The following is a 24,396-nucleotide window of genomic DNA, read 5'->3' on the forward strand; positions in this document are numbered from 1 at the left end:
AGAATTCATCCTCAGGGATGGCACACTGGGATCAGTTTAAAATAGACTAGAACTGTTACTTACAGTAGATACTTGAACTGCTTATTTTAAATTGGAATTTTCTTTTGCATTACCAGCCCAGATCTTTAATTGTTAGGCCTCAACCACTTCGCTTTTGGAAGAATGTGACTTTAAACTATTGTTTATATGTATTCATACAGATTTGATCATATTTGCAAATGACTGTAAATTAAGGAAAGATTCATACATATTAAGATGTTTATTATTTGAGTGTTTTGGATATTTCAGGCACTCAGTCTTAAGTCATTTAAAGTGTTTATAAAAATCTGCAGATTTATTCAAGGTGAAGCTTGAACTTACAATATTGGCATGCTTCATATGTGGTGCTATACACTGGTGGCCACAAGTTTGGAATAATGTACAGATTTTGCTGTTTCGGAAAAATGAAGCTTAACATTGTGTTTGTGTTTGTATATGAGTTGCCACAGTATGCAATAGCCTGGTATGTCTTAAGGTCAACATTAGGTAAAAAATGTCAAATAAGAAACCGCTTTCTATAGAAATCATTGTTTTGAGGAATGCAGTCTATACAATTCTTGAAATTGCCGAAAAACTGAAGATTTAATATAAAGGTGTACACTACAGTCTTCAAAGACAAAGGACAACTGGCTCTAATTAGGACAGAAAGAGATGTGGAAGACCAGATGTGCAACTAAACAAGAGGATAAGTACATTAGAGTTTTTAGTTTGAGAAACAGCTGACAGCTTCGTTAAATTCTACCCACTCAACACCATTTCCCCGTCTGTCGCTCATTTGACGTGTCAAATGAAGCGACACAAGGGGTCTTTCTTGAAGGCCTCTGTTACCTCTGAACTTGAGAAAAGGCCAATGAGAAATTGGCAGACAGAATTTGCATAAAAGGAGGGAATCGTGCATCTGTCCATTCAGATTTTTTCTTTGGAGCCGAGCAGTTGTGTGTTCAGCAAGCTGGTGTTCCACTACTGTTCCACTCACCTCTAAGAGCATTGCTGTTGGTTCCTACAGCGTATTATCAGCGGCTTTCTCCCTTCTCTGCACGCCAGTGCAGTCCACGCCCCTGAGTGCTTCGACACTTTGTTTCCTTAAAGAGCCAATAGACATGTAAAAGAATATATTTTCTCTAAAAGAGAATACACATTGGCATTGAACGTCTTTTTTAAGACGTGTCTTTTTAAAGATGTCTTTCTGCCTTTGTGTAGTTCATGGATGTGTCAGATATCTCTCCGCTTCTGACGTTCATAAGAGCTGCCTCGCGTGTCTGGGCTGCGATCACACGCAGGCAGCGTTTTATGAATGATCATGTTCTCATTGCGAGAACATAACCATGGCAACGTTGCGGTCGCGGCTCTGGCATTGAAAGTGATTTGGGGAGTGCAGCGGGCTCGGTTTCGCCGGGTAAATTCCCACGAACCACCCACCCCCCAGCACGTTTGTATGATTCCGTCAGCGTCCGATGCAAGACTGGCTTGACCCACGGCCAGTCTGATGTCTCCCTTGGACCCCGCGAGCTGGATGATTGTTTCGACGCTGCATCGGCGAGAGTCACAGCCGCGTCTGATGCTGATGACTTTGGGTCTGCTCGTCCAGTCTGAGAGTGACGCACAGATGTCCGCTATGCTTACCCAGGACGCCATGAGCGCGGGTCTGGACTGGAACCCTCCATCCCACCCCCTCACGGCTAGACGATTGGCTCCTCGGGTCAAGGCACCGCTCACAGCCATCCCCCTGTTCCTATCTTCCCGGAGGTGCATGACGAGTTGATGAAGCTGTAGAGGGCACCTTTTTTTGCCCAAAACCAGCTTCCTCATGCTGTCTCCGCCCTGCATGCCATGGCCCTTCTGCAAGTCCACCAGGCCAAGACACTTAAAGATCAGGACCCACCAAGACCCACAGGACCAGGAGCTCAGGCACCTCAGCCATCTAGGGCTTCAGGTCAACTGGGAAAAGAGCAAGCTCTCCCCGGTTCAGAGCATCTATTTTCTCAGAATAGAGTTAGACTCACAAGTGAGCACACGCAGCCAGTGCTGAACTGCCTAAGTTCGCTCAGACAAGGCACAGTGGTTGCACTGCTGCGGTTCCAGAGGCTCCTGGGGCATATGACATCCTCGCCGTGCCGCTCGGGTTGATGCGTATGAGACCGCTTCAGCACTGGCTTCAGACTCGAGTCCTGAGATGGCACATACAGTGTGTGCATCGCCTCTTTCTGCCACCAGATATTCAACCCTTAGACATACCTTTGTTTCCAGCGGACAGGATTCCTCCTACAGCAGATGTCCAGAAGCATGTCTTGATCCGTTCAGACAGCACCACGACGGTAGCGTAAATAAATCGCCAAGGCGGTGTATGCTCTCATCATATGTCACAACTCGCCCGCCATCTCCTCCTTTGGAGTCAGCCAGGTCTCAGGTCACTGCGTGCTACTCCCGAAACACAACGGCGTTGTGGAGCCTCCACCCCCAGGTGGTCCAGCTGATATGGGACCAATTCGGCAAGGCACAGATAGATCTCTTTGCCTCCCAAGACAACTCCGACTGCCCGCTCTGGTACTCCCTAACAGGAGCTCCTCTTGGGACAGACGCGCTGTAACACAGCTGGCCCCGGGGGCTGCACAAGTACGCATTTCCCCCAGTGAGGGGGGAAATCTCCTGCAGGATTCAGCAGAGCCAACTTGCACAGGTGCTGTGCGTAAAACTCGGTAATGCGGAACGGCTGTCTGGGTGTTCGTCTTGCACATTGCGCCCTTCCCCTCCACTGAGGCGATCACTTGCGCTCTTTCTCCATGGAGAGTCCACTAAACTCGTGCTAAAATGAAATGTTGAGGTTAAGTGCAGTGTAAAATTGGTCATTTGTTAGCTGAGGTCACTACAGAAAGGCCCAGGGTCATTCCTGTTATTCAGTACTTTTGAACTCGGTAACATTTGAAAACATGACTTGAGCTGTGCTGTAATTGGAAGACTATCAGAAATATGCTCAGGCCAAGCTCAGACACTGAACATCATAACTTGATTATTCACACAATGTTAAGAAAATTAACAGGATGGAAATAATGAGCTAAATTTAGCCATTGCTCAGTGACTGAGAGTTAACTTAAAAACCAACTAATACCACAAAGCATCACAAAGTCTATTGCAAATACTTACTAATGTTTGTGCTGATTTTTTTCTGCCAAAAAATGGAGGCACCCTGGAGGATGATGTCATTAGGGAACTGTCTTTTGTTAAAGGGATGTTACCAAAACCTAACAGGATAGAAAGCAATATTGAGGACATAGGAGAAAAGAAAAACTATACATATAACAACATTCCCTAGAAAAGCTGCTTTGTTTGAAATTTTTCTAAATAAATTTCAGTTTTTTGGCAAAAATGGCAAAATCTGCTCAAACCAAAGTAGTGAAATCATTTAAAATGTACTGCATGTTCGCTTTCTGATATTGTGATCAAGAAAACTAGCTATTATTATTTCCATCTTTCAATATTGTGAGTTTAATTTTTACCCAATAAATTGGAACATATGATGGAGACATACAAATATATTGCATACAATGGAGGAACTACCGACAGAGCCCATGAGAACAGGAGCCTCCCTCAAAAGATTTGCAATAATCCATAAAAAGAGATGTTGGTAGTTTAGTGATCCCCATTAATGTAATGCTTAAGAGGGGGACGCCATCAAGTGTTTTTGCAGTGGTATCCTGAGATCCTAGTTACCATCTGACTGCATTGTAGGAATGACCATCATTGTCAGAATACTTTTTGTATGAAAATGGTTATGAGACTTGATTTGCAAATAAATCAGTTTAAAGGTGCTATATGTAAGATTGACAACAAGCATTTGAAATGGATACTGCAGTCCAAATACAAAATATTGGAGAGTTGCCTGCCCCGCCCCAGACTCTAATTAGCCAACTCAGCATCAGTTTTAAAGGATTTCTGAGCTTTAAGCTTTTGCCATCTTCCAAAGGCATCTCCAATATTTATCCTTATTTTACTACATCTCTGGTCATGGTGGTTTTTAGACAGATGGCGAGGCTGTTTAGTTCAGGTGGAATCTGTTATCTCTTATCCAGTTTGCTGGCTTGCATGGCTGCAGCAGCACATCTTGTTTGCCTGTAAACTTGTTAAAATCTGGCAACCTGGCAATGTCGAAATACTATTGGTGGGTGGGCAGTGGGTGGGATCACACAGGCCAAAACATAAACAGAAATCCTGGCCCGGAATGGAAACTTCATTGTAGAATATACTGGCTGTGGCATTGTTATCGGAGAAGCCAGTATTTCAACTTAGCATGTTTCCTAATTCTCTAATGACATATTATGGTCATTTTATGATTTAGTACAGTAAAAATATTACATATAGCACCTTTAAATATCTGATAATGCTTCAGTTCTTACTAAAATGCAGTGATGGGAATGAGACGAATTGTTAAGTGGCTTCTATGCACCAGGATCCACTGTGCCTAGAGGGACAGTTTCTGGGCACTCAGTATTCTCTTGGGTGAATCTTGGGCGATTGTCAAAGAAGAACGCTCAGCTAAAATTGTCCCAGAAACTCCAACACATCTAAAATTTCACAATCACACCAAGAGAAACTCCCTTTAGAGCTGTGCTGGGCAGACTCACTAAACAACAGCAGAGATGAATGTAAATAGAAGGCAGAGCTCTGGGAAAATGTTTGTTTTTCATAAACATATTTCTGGCCACTGTTAAATCATGTGGGTTCTGGTTAAATTATTACTTCTGTCTTTTTGGAAAGCTGAAATGGCTTGAGAAAATTAACATTTTGGCATATTTCTTTTGCTTTCACTGTATAACATCCTACTCTGTAGTATCATGTGCTTTACTGGATGAACAAACTCTGTTTAGACTGAAACCCAAAATGAAAAGAATGCATCACCAGTCAGATTGTACGCCAGAGCAGGTTGCCAGCTGCATCTAAGACTGATTAAATGAACCAAATGAATGTGCAGATTTAATTGGCTCACATACGTTTCTTGTGGGCACCTTTATTTATGTATCATTAAAACATTTCAACTATTTACAGTCTGGCTCCAATTGCTAAATCACTTTAATGAGTCACTAGAAATGAAAAACATTTACTCTACAAGGATTCACCATTATTAAGGCAATAAAGTATGTCTTTAAACAATCTTACATTTCCATGCAGCATCTTAGATATAAATTAAATGATCAGTGTATGTTAGTGTATGTTCTCCTGCAATCATTGTGCCATTGATAGAACGCTCAAATTAAAGACCCTGTCAAATCATTATTGAAATTTTGTGGCTTTTAGTACGTGTTTGTTAACTTTGAGGCCACCTATATGCAGTGCACACATCATTTTTGTTTTGCTAATGTATGCATTTATAATTTACTATCTCTTCTGGATAAACAGACCAATATATTGATGACTGTTTTTCCAATTAGGGGCGTATCCATGTATCGATTCAGTTTTTCCATAGGGGAACTGATTTTTAACAATAAATCGCAAACCTTTATAGATAGACGTACTGTTAGTATAAAAACTGTTTTAATACTTTTTTTAGATTGTTTTTTATTCACTTACTTATTCGTAGTGCCTAATGGGATTGTAGCTCATCCCCTAATGAAAGACAGTAAGTACACAGGGTTGTACCGTTGTTCACTGTCTGATGTTTAAATACAATTAATAAAAAATGTATTAAATGTTTTGGTGTTTTGATTGACGTTAGAGCTTGATGGTTTGGTTTCTTGGATTAGAGCTCTTTTATTAAGTACTTCATGGAATCCCTATGGAGAAAATGTATTAGAAAAATACTTCCAGAAGAAAGCTGGCTGAAAAAGTGGACTGTTGGCTATTATAAATGGACGATCACTTCGATATGCCCCACCATCATTTTGTTTCAATAGTAGGTACATCAACACAGTACAGAAAACTGCACTTGTCAAGCCATTTCATGGGGTCTTTAAAGGGGGGTAAATTAATCAAAGACGAAGGCCTGAAGAAATATTCAAACCCAGAAAATGCAATCATGTCAAAATGAAAGAGTGTTGTGTTTCCTTATAAAGTCCTTCAAAAAGTTCAGTCAACTACTTTCTTCAAGCTCCTTCCCATAAGGCATGCACATCATAACCATTTTGGGTTTGACCTCCACAAGGTCATCAGGCAGGGCGTATACATTGGCAACGGTTTTTCGTGCCATAGAAATTGCATATCTGCAAGTGGGAAATACAGATACGGTGAATGTTGCCGGTGGTGGGTCAAGAGGAAATTTGTTGTCAGATGGTATCAGGGTAATTTATGAGGAGGCGTGAAGGAACGTACTTTGCATTGCTTAGCTTGTCCTCTGCTGTCATGTCTCCACTCATCTTCACCATCTCGTATTTCATGGTTTTGGGCTCGATGGTGTTGATCAGGTCGATCACTGGCAGGCTAGTGCTGATTGATTTATCCTGAAATTATAGATTGTATACAATGCTTATTTCAACATATTTGTTTTTTGCCAATCGTATTATGCATTCTTTTACTTCACTTAATGCTTAAAAAAAGCAGTTTTCACTTCTTACCAACCTCTAAAAGTCTTGTTGCAGAGATGTGAAATGCAATATTTGCTTGTTATAATGTAAAATTAAAGGAATTTTGACAATGAGCATAAAATGTGAGTCTGGACCCCTCACCTTGAAGCCGTTGATGTACGAGTCTTTAAGGCCTTGTTTCAAGGTGTTGTTCACCCAGTTGATAATAAGTTGTTCACTGACTATTTCCCCTTCTCCGATGTCAGACAGAACCTTCAATGTGTACCTGCAGGAGAGTTAATATTAGTCATAAACAGACAATATAATTACTGTTTACAAAACACATCACAACAAATGGATGTCAAACCTTACCATCAGGAATAGTTGGATCATTATTACTTTACAGAACATTTTCATGATATATATATATATATCTGTCACAATCCCCTGTTGTCTGCCCCGTGTTGCACTACATTTCCCATGATTCCCGGCCCTCATCACTCTGCCATTGTTCGCACCTGATTGTCGTTTGTGATCATCCTGTGTCTGTGTATTTAAACCCTGTTTGTTTCTCCATTCCTTTGTTGATCGTTGAATGTTTCTACTGTTTTGAATGTTTCAGATGTTTTGAATCCTGATGTTTACTCTGTTACCTGTCTAGCCGTGTTCATCCTGCCGTGTTTTCCCAGTTCCGTGTACCTCCGATGTTTTCGTGTTTTAGTTTCAGTTTTTCCCCCCGTGGATGTTTCTTTTGTTCCTGTTTGTTTGTTTGTTTTCACTTTGGTTAAATAATAGAACCCGCAGTTAGATCCCCACTCGTCTGCCCTGTCTGCATTCTTAACAATATCTTAAAATGTTGGATAAAATAATAAACTGACAATTATTAAAAATGGAAACAATATTAGTTAGTTTTCTTTTATCACAGCATCACACTTAAGTGCACATAGGGGTGAATTTGAAATAATTTCACTAATTTAATTTGAGCAAATGTCTTCATTTTTGCCATGTTTTCTAGAAGGAAAAAAAAAATGATAAAGGTATATTCCAGGTATTTATTAAATTTTTTCTTTCTTTAATCAAAATGTTTCAAACAAAACAAGTTTTCATGGAAATATTGCTTTAATTAATCAATTTAAAGTTTTTTTTATTTCTATGTCCTCATTCTAATTTTCTATCCAGGTAGTCTTTTATAATACCACTTTCACAAAAAAAAAAGACAATTACTTTATACCATTATCATACAGGAAATGACATCATTTTGGTAGGAAAACAACAGCACAATCATCAGTTTATGACGGTGTGTTCAAGTCCTCCAGGGAAGTTGTGATGTGAGTTCAAGTGATTTTATGGAGAAAAAAACAACCAATTTTGCTATTTCATATATTTTCCTTTTTTTTCAATGCAACAAAATAAAGAGCATAGCTGCAGATTAGGTGTGTAACTGATGCTTTATCTATGTATTTTTATCATTTTTGTGTGATTACTGATAATGACAGGAAATGTAGTTTTGTTGCACCAAGTGAACGAGTCTTATTGTCTGGCAAGCTCTATCTTTATTCTTCATTAACAATACAGATATATATATATATACACACAAACTAAACTGTAGAGTCAAAATCCACAAGGAAAACTGAAGTGAACCTGCACAATTGACCAATTGACATGCCCCCAACTCGGAAAGTTGGGGCTCAAACAAAATCCAGAGTTTCCCCATTGGTAATTAGGACTTTGTGGTGCTGCTCATATGCACAAAACTCGTAAATATAATAATCCCGACATGACTTGAATGCACCATAAACAATGGATTTTATGAATTATGTGATTTATTTATTTTACCTGTTGATACGCAATTTCACCGCACTCGGGAGTGCCGTCACTCTGCTTACATTTGCAATATAATTTACTGTCTATAAATGTAATTAATGTTAACAAATTATACATCTTTTCAAAGGTCTAAGGGTTCAACATTGATATCCGATCGGTTTCATGATAGCAAAGCTCCAGAAACAGCAATTTAATTATTTGTGCCAGGAGTGCAAATGAAAACATGCAATATCAAACCGGGACTTCATACCTTTATGAAAACGCAATCGCCAGATGAATCCAGTTCGCCACTCTAGGGTCAATTGTCCATGTCAAGCGTTCATTGAAAAACATCCAATAGCACTTTTTGTCCATAAAAGTGATCAATCTGAGAAATATTGAGAATATTCTCATTGTTTACATGAGATCTTGCTTCAACAAACTATGCAATCTGAGCACCATTCATGTTGTAAAACTGTATATGATCTTATATATTAGAGTCTCGTAAACTAAATGAGCCTGTCTCAAAAGTCTATTTTTAAAAATGTGGCATAGTTTTTTTCATAATATTCAAGCAGTGCAGTCAGATTTTGTGTCGTCTTGAAAGGCGGAGCCTTAATTTTACTCTGTACGCTTCCAGCGATTTTACAGAGAACAAAAGCTTACAGGAACCTCATTTTATGTCAGATCATCTTCAAATTTGAAAAGTAACTTCTTTAGACTTGTGGCTTTGAGAACATTGTATTTCTGGGTTGTCTTGGTACTTTTATTAGTGTTTTTTTAGACTATAAAAACATGTTCAGCACAAAATATTTTCATTACTATAAACTTCAGCTTCTCTAACTTTAAATAATAACAACATATATTAATTCTGAAGCCCAAAGCGTCTTCTGTCAAAAGATACTACAACTGTGTCCATACTCCAAAGGGTCCAGTAAATACAACCATTTAAGTTCAAGTATGTCATTTTCATGGTTTGTGCTCAAAAAGGGGGTGCATAATCAACAGGTTAAGTCTCACTCTAAAACATTCCATCAAGTTTGATACATATACAGAATATTGTATGATAATATCAATATTTCCAAAGAAAACTATCAATATTAACTTCAAGTGACCCCACTCATGTAAACTAACTCTCAATCCCTCATTATTAGCAATGGCTAACTTGAGCTCTTCATTTCCACCCTGTTCATTTTTTGGCATTGTGTGAATAATCAGTTTATAATTAATAAAGCGTCTGAGATTGATCATAGTCTCACTTTAATGTACAGTGCAATTACATAATTTATTACTGAGTAATAATAATGACCTACATGTACTTGTTATGTAATTATTTTATAGAGTTTCTTGTACAACCATATTGTTATTGTTATTGCTAAATTAATTAGTAGTTGTAACATGTAATACAGTACGTGTAGAGATTGTAAAATAAAGTGTTATGGAGCATATTTGTGAAAGTCTGTTTTCACATGAGTTAAGATCAATTGACAGTATTTGTGGCATAATGTCGATTACCACAATAATGTATTTCGACTCATCCCTCTTTTTCTTTAAAAAAAGCAAATAATCTGTGTTACAGTGAGGCACTTACAATGGAAGTGAATGGGGCCAATTTTTGGAGGGTTTAAACAAAGAAGAGCATAACCGGAAAGACCAAATTCTTCATAGTTTAGATGGAGTACCTTCTCATAAGTTGCCAGACCAATGCCAGCGTCTGCATGGTTCTTCCTTCATTGATATTCTCACCACCAATTCCCACTAATGAAAACTTGGCTTCCTTTTTACCCAGTGCAACTGCATAATTACAGTTCTCAAGCTGCAAAACAAACATATGTCAGACAAAATAACATTACATGTATATGTCAACCCCAAACTACAGCAGAGCTTCATACATAAATATAATTTTCAACAAATACAGTGTATATTTTGTATTTTGATCTAGCTAGTGCCTCGATGCAGCTCTGTGTAAATTATTTCAGCTGGAATAAAAATGCATTGTGTTTTAGTACAGGGCTACTAAATTTACTGTCAGAAACAAACATATTTTTGTCTGACAGCTAATGTGGTGATTAAAAAAATGAGATTCAATAGTAACCCAGTTCTTTCATCTCAGGTATTAACTGAAAAATGCTTTCACAATATTTAAACTCAAAGCTGAGCTTGTACAAACCTTCTTCATGTTGGAGACCAGTAGTGGATATTTGGGTTTATTGACTTTGGCCCAGTCCTCAGGTACCTGGATCCTCTCATATAACTGAAGAATGATCAAACAATCATGCAGATCACTGGAGAGAAATATTTTAATAATGATTAAATTTGCTCTGTCTGTTCTTATGTTTAATAATGTGCGCATGTAAAAGGAATCAACGTTTAGCACACATGGTCTGACATGTTAAAAACCCCATAAAATTGCTTGAGTGCAGATTTTTCTCAGTGTTGACATATTTCCTATTGAAACAGTAAGTTTGGGAGGACTTGAGATATCATTATGAAGGTAAACCAGTAGCAAAACTCGAGAGTTTGCATATTTGGACTCATAAGTAACATCTGGTTTCCCATGTTAACGTGGGACATTGGTTTAAATATGAACTATCATAATCACTTGTCAGATCAGTAAAGAATTTTTTTTGCAACATTAAAGCATTATAGGCTGTGTCAATGTCTCAGTAATATACTTTCAGTTGTCTTTATTTCTTTATAATGAATAATAACTTGATTAACATGAAAATCAACAAAGTGGCACATCAAATAGAGCTGGAACGCTGGTCCAGTGGTTAATCCTATTGGCAGAACATTCAGTGACCCCGGTTCAACTCCAGGTCAGACAGGATGATGCATTAGTAGCTTTGCTGCAAATTTTGCTGTATTTTTAACAGATATAATGAAAACAATTTTGTAAAACACACATACACAGGCAAACCATTTATAAAATTGTTTAAAATAAATAAATCAAAATTGTAACTGAATCTGACAGCCAGCGATTATCTATTGAATTTTCTGAGAATGATTGAATTACTGAGACATGCTACCAATAGACCAATGGAAAGAAATGTATCATTTTATCAAGGTATTATTTTATCATAAATAATTAAATGTAATTTAAGTATATAGGCCAATTATTGAGATATTTCAGAGTATGATGCTTTAATTTAGCAAATAATTGCACTTGCGATTGACTGCTCTGACAAGTGAGTTCCCATTCAAACCAATGTCCCATGTTAACATGGGAAACCATGTTAAAATCAATGTTAAACTGTGTCAAATTCATTACAACAGACATCAATGAAACAAAGCGGGCTAATAATCCAACATGTTTTTTTTGTTGTTGCTCCTTGTCAATTCACATTTGAATGAATCTGCTGAGAGCACAATCCACACCGGTGGCATTCATTGGCTAGATATCAACCAATAAAACAGCTTCATTGTCCCCTCCACCTCCTGCTGAACATTGGACTTGCTCTTTTGCATCAGGATTTTGCAAGTGCACAAGTGAGTTTTGCTAAAGGTTTTTCGCAAAAGTAGTTGCAAAAGTCAAGGTGTGAAAATGTAAAGCATGCAGTGCCAGATTTGAGAGTTTGTAAGTATCAATTTGTGGTTGAACTGCGAAAATGAGTTAAAGTACAGAAGTTAATGTGTAATACAAGTTTATATCTGTAGTTGTATTTTAACACGTTCTCACTCCCAAGGCGTCAAAAACAGATGCTTGTGCAAAAGCCCAGCAGTTTCCGATGCATCTGGCAAGTGTGTTCTCTATAACATCGTTTAATTATACGTTGGGGTACAATTTTGTCATCGTGACATATGTTTGGGTAATGATTTTCTTTTCAAATCAGCAACATATACTGTTACTCTTCGCAGATGCTGGACAACCATGTCCCGTAATTATATCAAATGTCTTTTGTGTTATGGGTTTTTTGTGTTCCTTCTATATATATATATATATATATATATATATGAAAAAATATTTCTTACACATTTTACTTGTGTACTGTATATACTGCATATGTAAATATATTAATTTTAGAGATGTCTTATTTTATATATATAAAAAAAATATATATATATATATATATGTATATATTTGGGGGAGGGTATTCACAGTATGCACACACAGTATGCTCTTCTGACACTACTACATCACTGGACTGTACTGTATACAAAATTTTTGCAGTACTCTCTACTGTTGGATATTTTTGGTATAGGACAAGTTGGGTGTTGAAATGTAGTACTTTAGATTATGGTTTCAGATCAAATCCGATGTACAGTATGGGATTCCAGGGCCCAAATAGGTCATGATACTTCAACAATGATGCAAAGAAGTAAACTAAACAAATGGCCATTTTACCTGTACAAGTGATTGACATATGGAGACACCCCCAGTGAATTCATCCAATTTCTGAATGTTCTGTCCGCTCTTGTTTCCCATGTAAAAAGAGACTGAATGAGCGCAAACCTTGCAGCCACCTTGCAGCCTTCCCAAAAGAGTGGAAGCTCTTATTACAGCAGAGGGGGAAATTGATGCCAAAGGATTTGAAATCAAATGTTCATCAAGCACTTATTGTGTCCACACACTTTTGGCCATATAGTGTAATTTTGTAAAACAAAGCTAAAATGTGATAAAAGGCAAATGTTCTTAATTGAACGGCTGATTAAGTATTTAATGGACCAGGGAGGAGAGGGGAAAACAAAATCAGATTAGCAGGACAGAAGACAGATAAAGAGACAGATAAACCCAGTCACCTTATTACTGAACACTGGTGACGTGATCTTCTAACACACATCCACACACATTGTGTGCAGTAAGCAACTTAACGCCTCCTGCTGGTCTTTGTAAACACAACACCCTTCACAATGCCTTTCCATAGTGAATGGTCATTACAACACAGGGCCGGATATTGGGCATGCTGGGGTAACCCTAACCCTTACTGTGCCCCCCAAATCGCAAGTGAAGCAAAGGGTCGAACTGTATAGTCGTGGTGCTAACCCTAACACTAAAGGGCTTGATATGCTTCATACGAAACCCAAGAACACGTGTGACGTATTAAGAACAAAGTCTGGCCAAAACAAAGGTATTTTTCAGACATTTTTCAAGAACATATCATGCGATTTCTTTGTTTAGTTTAATTAGTCTACAAATGGTGGTAGAGAGTGTTGTCCACTGTTCACAGGGTTGGCGGTTCGATTCCCAGCCCACACGACTCCACATGCTGAAGTGTCCTTGGGCAATACACTGAACCCCAAATTGCTCCCAAAGGCAGGCTAGCACCTTGCATGGAAGCTCTGCCATCATTGGTGTGAGTGTGTGTGTGTGTGTGAATAGGTGAATGAGATGCAGTGTAAAGCGATTTGAAGTGCAGACCATGTGCCATCTGCAGCGAAAGCCATTCACACATCTGCCCAAAGTAAGATATGCCTCTATAATCATCATTCTTTTGTCTTTATTCTGAACATTAACACTCTTTTATACACCAGTCTTTGCAGTAGTATCAGTGTCAACATAAATTACGGAGTGTAATCGGCACATATTATGGCCGTGTATAGCGTGATATTGCATTAGCGTTATGAATTCAGAATGTAAACAAGACAAATGAGATGTTATCTACTGTGTATATATATATATATTACTTTAAAATCATCATCGAGTGGTTAAAAAAGCATCTTTACTGATCTTGTGTGAATTCTACTCTTAGATTGAGGCATAAAGTCATTGATAACACATTTTTAAGGTTTTACATGTACTTAAATGTACTTCTAAACACCTCCCTCAGCGGTGTGGCGGGTGTCTAAATGTTCGCAAACAGTATACCATTGCTCAGCTGTTTAGAACTTCTTTTAACCCCTGAACGAATAACTTCTCCGGAAGTATATCGGAGCCTTAAACCAAACCTAACCCTAATGTGTTGGAACTGATGCCAATTTTGGATGAACTACTCATTTAATGTTGAATATGTCAATAGACATTTTTGTCTACACAAACCATATTTTTTTGATCATGGGAAACTATGTCTAGCTTGTAATCAGTTTGAGAGGATGCGAGTTTAGATGTGGATCAAAGATAGTCCAGCATCATTCATCACAGGCACTCGACAAGCACTACGATAATACCACGTTGCATACATATCACTTTTCTTCCAGCATAGCTTGAAGAAATAAAATAATGTAACTCACGCTCAATTGTATAATCAATGCCATTGCTGGTGGGTCTGTTCAAGGCTGGGTACATGTTGAAAAGATTGGCCACAAAGGCCACGTTGAGCTTATGGTTTCCTGCCACCATATCCTGCGAGGTGACAAACTGTCTGCAGTCCAGATAGGCCGCCTGCCTCAGCATCAGCTCAGCTCGCATTTCATCATCATGCTCCTGGAACATACAGTTATTAAATCAAAATAACGTTGCTTTAAAGCTGAAGAGTTGACGTCTTGCTCTTATGCAGATGTTTATCTTGTAGACATCACAGCATACTTAATCATCATATGTCACTTATGAGATTTATGTGCGATCATTGCCACAATAATTGTACAATTCTTCTAAGCAACACTACAAACAGATTTCACGCATTCACACAGTATTCTGAGTTTAATTCACCTCAATTTGTCATTCATAAGCCTGAAATATTAACTGTGCTTGCATGGTTGTATATTGTTGTATTAGTCTTTTTGAATTTGGAATGTACTTTAACTAGATGACTTTCTTATCTGGTTGTCAAAAACATAATTGATCTGAGCAAAAAATGTAAACATGACCAATACAAACAAGAGAATTACATTTGCAAACCTCACCGCTACAATGCTAGGGTGTTGTGGGTGGTTGTCATGATGTTGTTATACAGTTACTAAGATGTTCTGAGTGTTTTTTAGCACACAGCTATGCAGTTGCTAGGGAGTACTGGGTGGTTGCTAGGGATTTTTATCCAGTCTTTTCTCAAGAAAATTACGTGACATTTTTGTTCTCCCTTCTTGACCCTATGTTGTTTTCTTTTGTTCTCATGCTCCCTTTCACTGTTGTTGCAGTAGTCAGTTTTGGGTATCACAGCGCTTCTCTTTCTTATCTGCACTAAAGCATCTCATTAAGTGCCAGAACAAACCCTGACACAGGAAGCAAATCAGAGTGTTTACTTCAATGGGGAAACAAAGGCCATAAAGACTGACTTACATTGAGACCGGCCATGTCAGTGTCAATCCTCATTTCATTGTCCCCCTTTCCTTTCGGTGAGATCTGATCTAGCAGGTGGATATATGCCTCGGAGTCCTGAGAGCACAAAACATGTACTGTTGTTACTCTAGTCTAAACTGACATGCACAAAAGACAGTTTTAAGAATTTGATGTCAAACGAGATGAAAGGCTGGATTTTATATAGGCTTTTATTTAAAAGCATGTGATTCATTAACTTACTATATAGTCAACAAGTCCAAAGCACAATTATATTGGCTTGATGTCAATCAGATGGAACTGATGACTTTTTAAAATAATAAATGTGTACTCTCATATCCTCTCAACCCAATGCTCATAAGAACAGGTTAGGCCATGGGTGGCTCCTTGTTACTGTGTATGGTCAATGTAGACAGTCTTTCTAAAAAATAAACTATAATATTTGATATGAAAACTCAAATAGCCTAAACACATTTAGAAACCTTTAACTACATCTTTCACAGTGCCAGCTAGTGTTACTACAGTAAAAAAGTAATACATTTATGTTAAGGTAATGATACTGTATCTTGTAACTTAAGTTGGTACATGACACAGTATTGTTTCCCCTTTTTCTTGTCTGTGCAGTTTATTATGTTGAGGCTGTCTAGCCTTTTGAAATGTTTGACTGTCTTCAAACCAGAAGTTCCATAAATTTTGTGACCTTCATCGCAATATTGAGTGAAGCCTGGTTGAATCTAGCATGTGATCAGCTCTGCACCAGGGTCAGACAGGCTAATCGAAAGGACTAGGAAAATATCCAGTGGGCTGCTAAAACATTAGGCAGGCAGATCTGCATGATGTTTAAAGCGATTTTAGCCATTCTATACTTTCCAAAAACTGAGCCGTTGGATAAGCCATGCCCCCTTTTTCCATAACCTGCACTCAAAAGTTACCAAATTAGCTTTATTGAGACTGACGCTAGCAGAAACGGTTGTCAAAAACAACAGCAGCATAATAGCGCCCTCAACTGACAACTCTTATGAACAACGTGGCATAAAAGTGTCATTATGCCTCAATGATTTGCTGCAACTACAATACTATGAGAACGTGCAAAATGATTGACAAGCAGAAAGCATCAGAGACCACGGACACATATTTGTTTGCTATTTACAGAGCCTAGAGCTGTCACAGAGACTGGTAAGATATATCAGGACACTTCATTAATGTCTTTCAGGGAGTAGTAAAAACAAAATCGCTTAAAGCTCCTTTAAAGAACTTTCAGTCATGTGTCGCATAACAAATGCCAACCGTCCATATCCTCAGCTATTTAAGGGATCAGAATTGCATTCCAAATTATAGCAGATGCATGTCTCTACCGTATTTTATCTTCTCACACCCAAACACATGAGAGAGTGGGCTGTGAGAGACTAAACATTGGCTGTGGCGCCATTACACGGATGTTTAACTTGACAGCAGGGGAAGAATCACGAAAGATCCAGCGAGAACAGATACTATTAACTGATTGGATAAACGTGCTTCGGGTAGCGGATCATCACCAGTTTAATAATGACTGTAATTTCACAATCTCAGTCAGTTAATATCTGAAACCCTCATTCCTTGCAGTGCAATATTCTACAATATTCTTTATTGTCACAAAATAAAAGCACAGTTTCAGAATCAGAATCAGCTTTATTTCCAGGTATGCTTACACATACAGGGAATTTGTCTTGGTGACAGAAGCTTCCAGTGCACAACAATACAATACAGCAACAAGACAGAGATCATAATAATAAAAATAATAAATAAAAATAATAAGAATACAAATTGGATAGAAAATAAAGAATATATAAGATACACAATGAGACACAATATACACACACACACACATACATATATAAACACTCTCTCTCACACACACACACACACACACACACACACATACACACACACACATATACGTAAGAATATCACAGCTATGTAGGTCCATACAATGCATGTGAATGGTGATTAGAACTTGGAATCTACAAAAATTACATAAAGACAGCATAAAAGAAATCCATAAGATTCCAGTGGTTAAATACATATAATTGGAAGTGATATGATAGGTGTGTGTGTGTGTGTGTGTGTGTGTGTGTGTGTGTGTGTGTGTGTGTGTGTGTGTGTGTGTGTGTGTGTGTGTGTGTGAGAAATTGATCAATATTTAAGAAATATTTCACCATAAATCTCCACTTTCACATTCTTCTTCTTTTGTTTTTTGGCAGTTCACATTCTTCTTGCATATCACCACCTACTGGTCTAAACTGGTCAAAGGTGGAGATTTATAGAAAGAATATTCTTTCTCACCCACACCCATCATATTGCTTCAGAAAATATATATTTAACCACTGGAGTCTTAGTGTTTACTTTTATGCTGCCATTATATGTTTTGGATCTTCAAATTTCTGGCCACCATTCACTTGCATTGTATGGACCTGCAGAACTGATATACTCAAAACTTTGTGTTCATTAGAAGAAAGAAAGTAATACACATATGGGTTGGCATGAGAGTGAGTAAATGAATTTAATTTTTTGGGTGAACTATCCTTTTAAGGGGCTATTTCCATATTTACCATACTTTACCTAACCTAACCCTTGGTGGTTTTTGGTGAAACCTAATGTATTCAATTTGATTCAGACATAATTAATCGTAATTAATAAGTAAATAAAATATCCAGACACATTACAATAATGATAATTCATGGTGAGATGCATTGTCATGAAAAATAACACTATAAACAATATTTTCTTTATTCAAAATATTTATTCTTATGATTTTGGGATGGAAGACAACCTGGAAAAGTTTTCATCAGATTCAACCATAAGAGTGGTTTTCAGAAATCTAAATTTTGAGGTCACGTTGGACATTTCAGTGGTGAGAATGCTTACAGTCAAGGTGAAAGGGGTGCGTTTCTTTGTGCTGATGACCCGCTCATCAATGGTATCTTGCTGGGAGAGGTTTATCATTTCGCTGCAAAGAGATTGCCAAAAGGCTGTTAAACATGAACTCTCGTTTATCAGTAAAAGTGATGAATGATGCATTAATAGCTCAGCTTATTTCACATAAAAAAACCTTAGGGAGGAACATGCAGACAAACATGAAAAATAAAACAACAGCTATTCTTATCTTACCACAGCAACAATCCATCTTTGACAGATTTGAATAGACTGTCAGTCTCCGGGTCCATTGGGATGAGATGTTTGCAGTCTGGATCATTTGCCAAGGCCTTATTAATCCAGTTAACAAAGGCCACTTTTTCTTCATCTAAGGCTCATTTATAACACAAGGATCATTTATAACACAAAACATTAAAAACTTGAAGGCAAGCTTAGAGACATTTGGTCTAGTATCAGAGGTCATTAATTGACTTACTAATTTAATTACAGACAGGGTTTGGCACTGTCTAATGTAGCAGTAAAATATTAACTTAAATGTTTTATACATTTGGTAGATGCTCTTATTCAAAGACACTTACAGTGCATTAAATTGCTTTTTTGGTATGAATTTTATCAGTGTGAGTGTGTGTTCCCTGGTAATCAAACCCGTGACCTAGTGGAGTGCTCCATGAATCATATTTAGAAAAATATCTTAATGTGGAAATGTCTTTAATAAACTGTTGACTAGGGCATATAGAAGTTTATGTTTATTGTTATTATTGGCAAATAAATTTGTTTCTAATATTTCTTGATGAGTAGAGTCGAGAGAAGTTTGAAACGCCATTATTATAATATTATTATTATTATTATTATTATTAATATAATAATAATAATAATAATATACATCCATATAACTTCCGTAAAGTGACACATTTAAATTGGGTGTTGCATACTAGAACAGATCCAGGTAGTTTGGAGGGAGGGGGATACAGTAAAGTAATTTCAGTCTGAGCAAGTCATTACATTTGGATGAAAGATTGTGAAGACAATCATTTTTTTTATTATTTGTAATAACATGCACCGATATATTGTGCACAATAAAAACTAGAATCTACAGTGAGAAAGAGTCAATTTTGATTTCATGTTGACTGGGCTGAGAAGAAACTGTATAGTCCTCACCTGAATAAGAATGCAGTGTTCCTTCACTTGAGCTCCCTGATGTTCCACCAAATGAGCAAATCCTATCCCAGCAGAAAGTCTCTCTCACTTCCTTACCTCTGAGCTCCTGATATATCTGAAGAATTTAATGAGATCAAAATGTAAAACATGCAAAAACATAAAACATTGTATGCCAACATATTATTCTTTTTTTAATTTCCTTTTCTTCCCAATTTGGAATGCCCAATTTCCACTACTTAATAGGTCCTCGTAGAGGTGCGGTTACTCACCTCAATCCGGGCGGCCCAGGACAAGTCTCAGTTGCCTCCGCTTCTGAGACAAGTCAGTCCACACATCTTATCACGTTGCTCGTTGTGCATGACACAGCGGAGACTCACAGTATGTGGAGGCTCATGCTATTCTATGCGAACCACGCACAACTTACCTCACGCCCCATTGAGAATGAAAACCACTAATCGTGACCACGAGGAGGTTACCTCATGTGACTCTACCCTCCCTAGCAACTGGGCCAATTTGGTTGCTTAGGGACCTGGCTGGAGTCACTCAGCACACCATGGATTCGACCTCACGACTCCAGGGGTGGTAGTCAGCGTCAATACTCGCTGAGCTAACCAGGTCCCCTCTGGCTGACATATTCTTTGGCAAATCACAACTAATCAAGATCAAGCGAGTAACAATGGGGTCTGATCCAATGACATTTGATGTTATTGACGTCAAACCTGGTGGGTTGCGCCATATTTAAATGTAAACAAAAATGTGAATGTGAATGGGATTTGTGAGACACAGGGGATGGGAAAATGTTCTTGAATGATCACACTGTGAATTTTGAGACAGTAGGTTGAAAGTTCTGCTGCTGAAATGGGTATGTGCTTAGCAAAATTCAAAACCACTGCCCCCAGTGGCTAAAGCTAGAAATGCTGTTAAAGTGTAATGCCCACAGGGTCAATACAGTTAACAGGAATGCATATTTTATTAACTCTATTCTCTAACCCAAACTCCAACACTAAACCTTACTTTCAGTGGACTAAAAATGTTATTTCACGGCAAAAATAGAACCTCTTGACCACGTGGCCATTATTTATGTGAACACCTTTACATCTGGTTTCTTTGGGACCTCAACCCATGTCTCTGAGGCAGCTTGCACAACACGCAATCAGTAGTGCCACAGGGAAAGGTAAACACATTTAAACTGATGGAAAAATGTCTGATGGGGGATGGCATTTGTCAGAAATTCATCCAAATGGGATGGCATTTGTCAGAAATTCGTCCAAATTTCAGGGAATATGAATATGCTGGAAGTAGCATGTTGATTTCCTGTGTGATCGTGCTAAAATTTGATAAAATAAATTACATAAAATTTTGGTCTGTTGCTTACACAAAGTTAACATATAGCTTTGGAAGATTTGAACTATAGCACACGGGTTGTATGAACTATTGTTGCTGAATTTGTGGTGCTCAAATCCCCCATTTCCCAACAGGTTTATAAGCAATAATAGTCAGGTGTACCGCAACAAACTCTTCAAAGCTGATCTTCTCATCTTTGTTGGTATCACCAGCGTTGAATTTCTCCAGGATCTCCCGTATCTTGTATCCTGGTAAATGAAAGCTAGCCTCTCGAAAGAGCCCTTGAAGCTCAAAATCACTGACATAGCCACTGTTATCAATATCTAAAATGAAAGACAGTTTTAATCATGTATAGTTGAGTCAATCATTGCAGGCAACCTTTATAACATTTATACCCTCACTTACTGCAATCTTTGGTGATGTTTGACAACTCACAAGCACCAAGTCAGGTAATTCAACACCGTTTCACATGTTCGAACATACTTATTCACTAAGACCATGTTGAGATTCAGGCAATGTAAAGGAGCTTTCAAAGAACTGACCAATTTTGTTGAAAGCCTCTCTCAGGTCCTCCAGATCCTCTCGAGATATCTGTGTGACGTTGTTCCAGCATGGAGGTCTCCGTACAGCAGTGCTCTGCTCATCATGCAAAAGATCTGCCAAAACGGTCCACATGGAGAGTTTGTAAGTTATTTACCCTGCTTGTCCACTGCTGAAAACTGCTGCATCTCTTGCATGAGGAGCAAATTGTTCATCCTTGGAAACCCATGCTAACAAATGTGGTGGATATTTAAAGGGATAGTTCACCCAAAAATGTCAATTCTCTCATCATGTACTCGCTCTCATGCCATTCCAGATGTGTATGTCTTTCTTTCTTCTGAATTGTGATCAGTCCTTTGTAAGTATAGAAGAAATCCATTCGACTTCAGTGATTTAATCCATATCTTCAGAAGCGATCCATTTGGTTATGGTGAGAAGACCAAAATATAACTGTACATCTCGCCATTGCAGTCTCTAGGCATAATCATGATTTTAAGCTCGAATACACTTCCTAGTGCTTGACACTTGCGAAGAGTGCTAGATGGCGCTATAAGAAGTGCAGTCGTGCTTGAAATCACAGTTGGCAAGGAGACTGTTGTCCAGGTCTGTTTCTCAATGTCTGTTCTTTTTGCATACTTGTGGATATGTTTGACATCATTACCCACCTCCACAAAAAGAAAATAGTTAAGAGGTTGTTGAATCTACATGTCACAGCACATCTCAAATCTTGCATAGATGCATTTTGAGTTCTCATGTCTTCCGAAATTGCTCTTTCAATGTTGTTAGGCAAGACCTATTTTCACATGAATGCAAGAACAAAAACACACTTTTAGCATTGAGACACCCCTAAGATGAACAGTGAAAAAGGAGTTATATTTTGGTCTGTTCTCATCCAAAACCAACTGGATCGCTTCTGAAGATGTGGATTAAACCACTGTCTTATGGATTACTTTTGTAGTGACTTTATCTTTTTTTTTTTTGGAGCTTCAAAGGCCTAATCACCATTCACTTGCATTGTATGGACCACCAGAGCTGGAATATTCTTCTAAAAATCTTCACAACATCTGGTATTGCATGAGGAAGTGAAGAGAGAATCTTAATTTTTTGGTTAATTTTCCTTTTAAAAATACTTTGCAATATACACTTACAGACACAAGCACAACTTAATTTGAAGCAGTGAAGCTCTCGATCTTTCACAAATTTCATAATTTCGATAGGCTGAAACCATAAAAGTTTAAAGCTACATTTAGAAGTATTGTTTAACTGAATAAAGTGTTCAGTTAAATAATGTTATGTGTGAGGCCCAAAATGATATGAGTGAGGCCCTTTGGGTCTAATGAAATGGCTATATTATAGAACAAAAAATATATATGCACAGTATATATAAATAAATATATATATATATATATATATATATCTTCACAACTATTCATGTATAAATGTACAAGATGTAAAAGTATATGTAGAAATTAACGTTGTGGTAATGCTTTACAATAAGGTTCATGAACTAACAATGAACAATGTGTGAACAATACTTCTACAACAATTATTCATCTTTGTTAATGTGAGTTAATAAAAATACAATTGTTCATTGTTAGTTAATGTTAGTTCATAGTGCGTTAACTAATGTTAACATATACAACTTCTGATTTAAAAAATGTATTACTATATGTTAAAACATTAAGTATGAGTAAGAAATGCTGTAAAAGTATTGTTCATTGTTAGTTTATGTTAACTACTTTTAATGTATACAACCTTATTGTATCACAAGACATAATTACCAATAACACAGTCAAATCAAAGCTTCAGTTGCTTCCAATTTGTCAAATCAACCAGGAAATGAAAACAGTACCTCGCCCCTAAACTTCCCACTCCACCTTGGGTACTTCAGATTTAGCAAGAAAAGATGTGGATGTTCCAAAGAAATCCTGCACAGTGTATCCTGTCTTGTCCCAAAGTGTGTGTGGAGCTCATGTGATCATGAAGACAGTGTCATTAAAAAGGTAACAGACTTTTGGCCCATCATTTCTAATAAAGGCGATGGCATAGTTCTAAGACAACTCAGGTGTTAACGTTTAACGCCCCACCCAACGCTCTGTCAGCTGAAGTTATCATGTCATTCAGTACTTGCTTACCTCAGAACTTAAATGCTAACTTTACTTAGTTAAGATAAGCAGTGGCCTATGAGTATATTTTATACTTTACCTTCTTCACACTTATCCATAACTTTGTGACCTAACAAAACAGCTTCACATTTCACTGGTTTTGTGTTCAAAGCCCACATACCAAATCTATTTTGATGCATTACATACTGTAAGTAGAACTGTATATCTGAATGATACTCATGTCACAAGGTTTAATGGGGCCAGGCAAACTGTTTTAGTCATTTGGTGTGTCCTTTTTATGGGCTTCGTTTGACGCTTGCTGCATAATGGACACACATGCAAAATACATACACAAACCCATGAACTAATAGAATCTGGAAGAGCTCCTTGATATAAGTGAAATGGAGTGTGTTTAACTGGTGTCATAACTAGGCTGACTGGATACAGGAGGACCATAAAAGTACAGCAATAACACACTGAACAGCACATTACCACATAATGGCCTCTTACCTCATAATAAGATCTTATCATTGGGAGGGCAAACTTGATGACTGGAAAGAGGGATCACCTCCCATAAAACAGAAGAATGAGTTGGAAAATAATATTCTACTACATTAATGTTTTTCGGTGCTGTCATAGATCCTGGAGGTGGAACAAGAAGCCTCAGTTGACAGATGAATATACTTGACAGCAGAGCTTCATGTTTTTTAGCATGACCAAACCTACCATACAGCATTTCACTCATTTAGTTATGATCATTACATATGAAAGCTGTTGGCTCATGGAGACCCAGGTTAGAATCCAGCCTAGGTCATGTCCCAGTCCAATAACTCAGTATCATACTATCTGTACT

At 37.7% G+C, this 24,396-nt stretch overlaps 1 pseudogene; it reads right to left on the reverse strand.

Moving 5' to 3' along the window:
• Positions 1-6,096: 6,096 nt before the first annotated feature.
• On the reverse strand, positions 6,097-21,653 carry LOC127649676 (plastin-1-like; annotated as a pseudogene).
• Between the last annotated feature and the right edge of the window lie 2,743 nt (positions 21,654-24,396).

This window comes from Xyrauchen texanus, chromosome 9 (genome assembly GCF_025860055.1).
Source record: "Xyrauchen texanus isolate HMW12.3.18 chromosome 9, RBS_HiC_50CHRs, whole genome shotgun sequence".
Lineage (NCBI taxonomy): Eukaryota > Metazoa > Chordata > Actinopteri > Cypriniformes > Catostomidae > Xyrauchen > Xyrauchen texanus.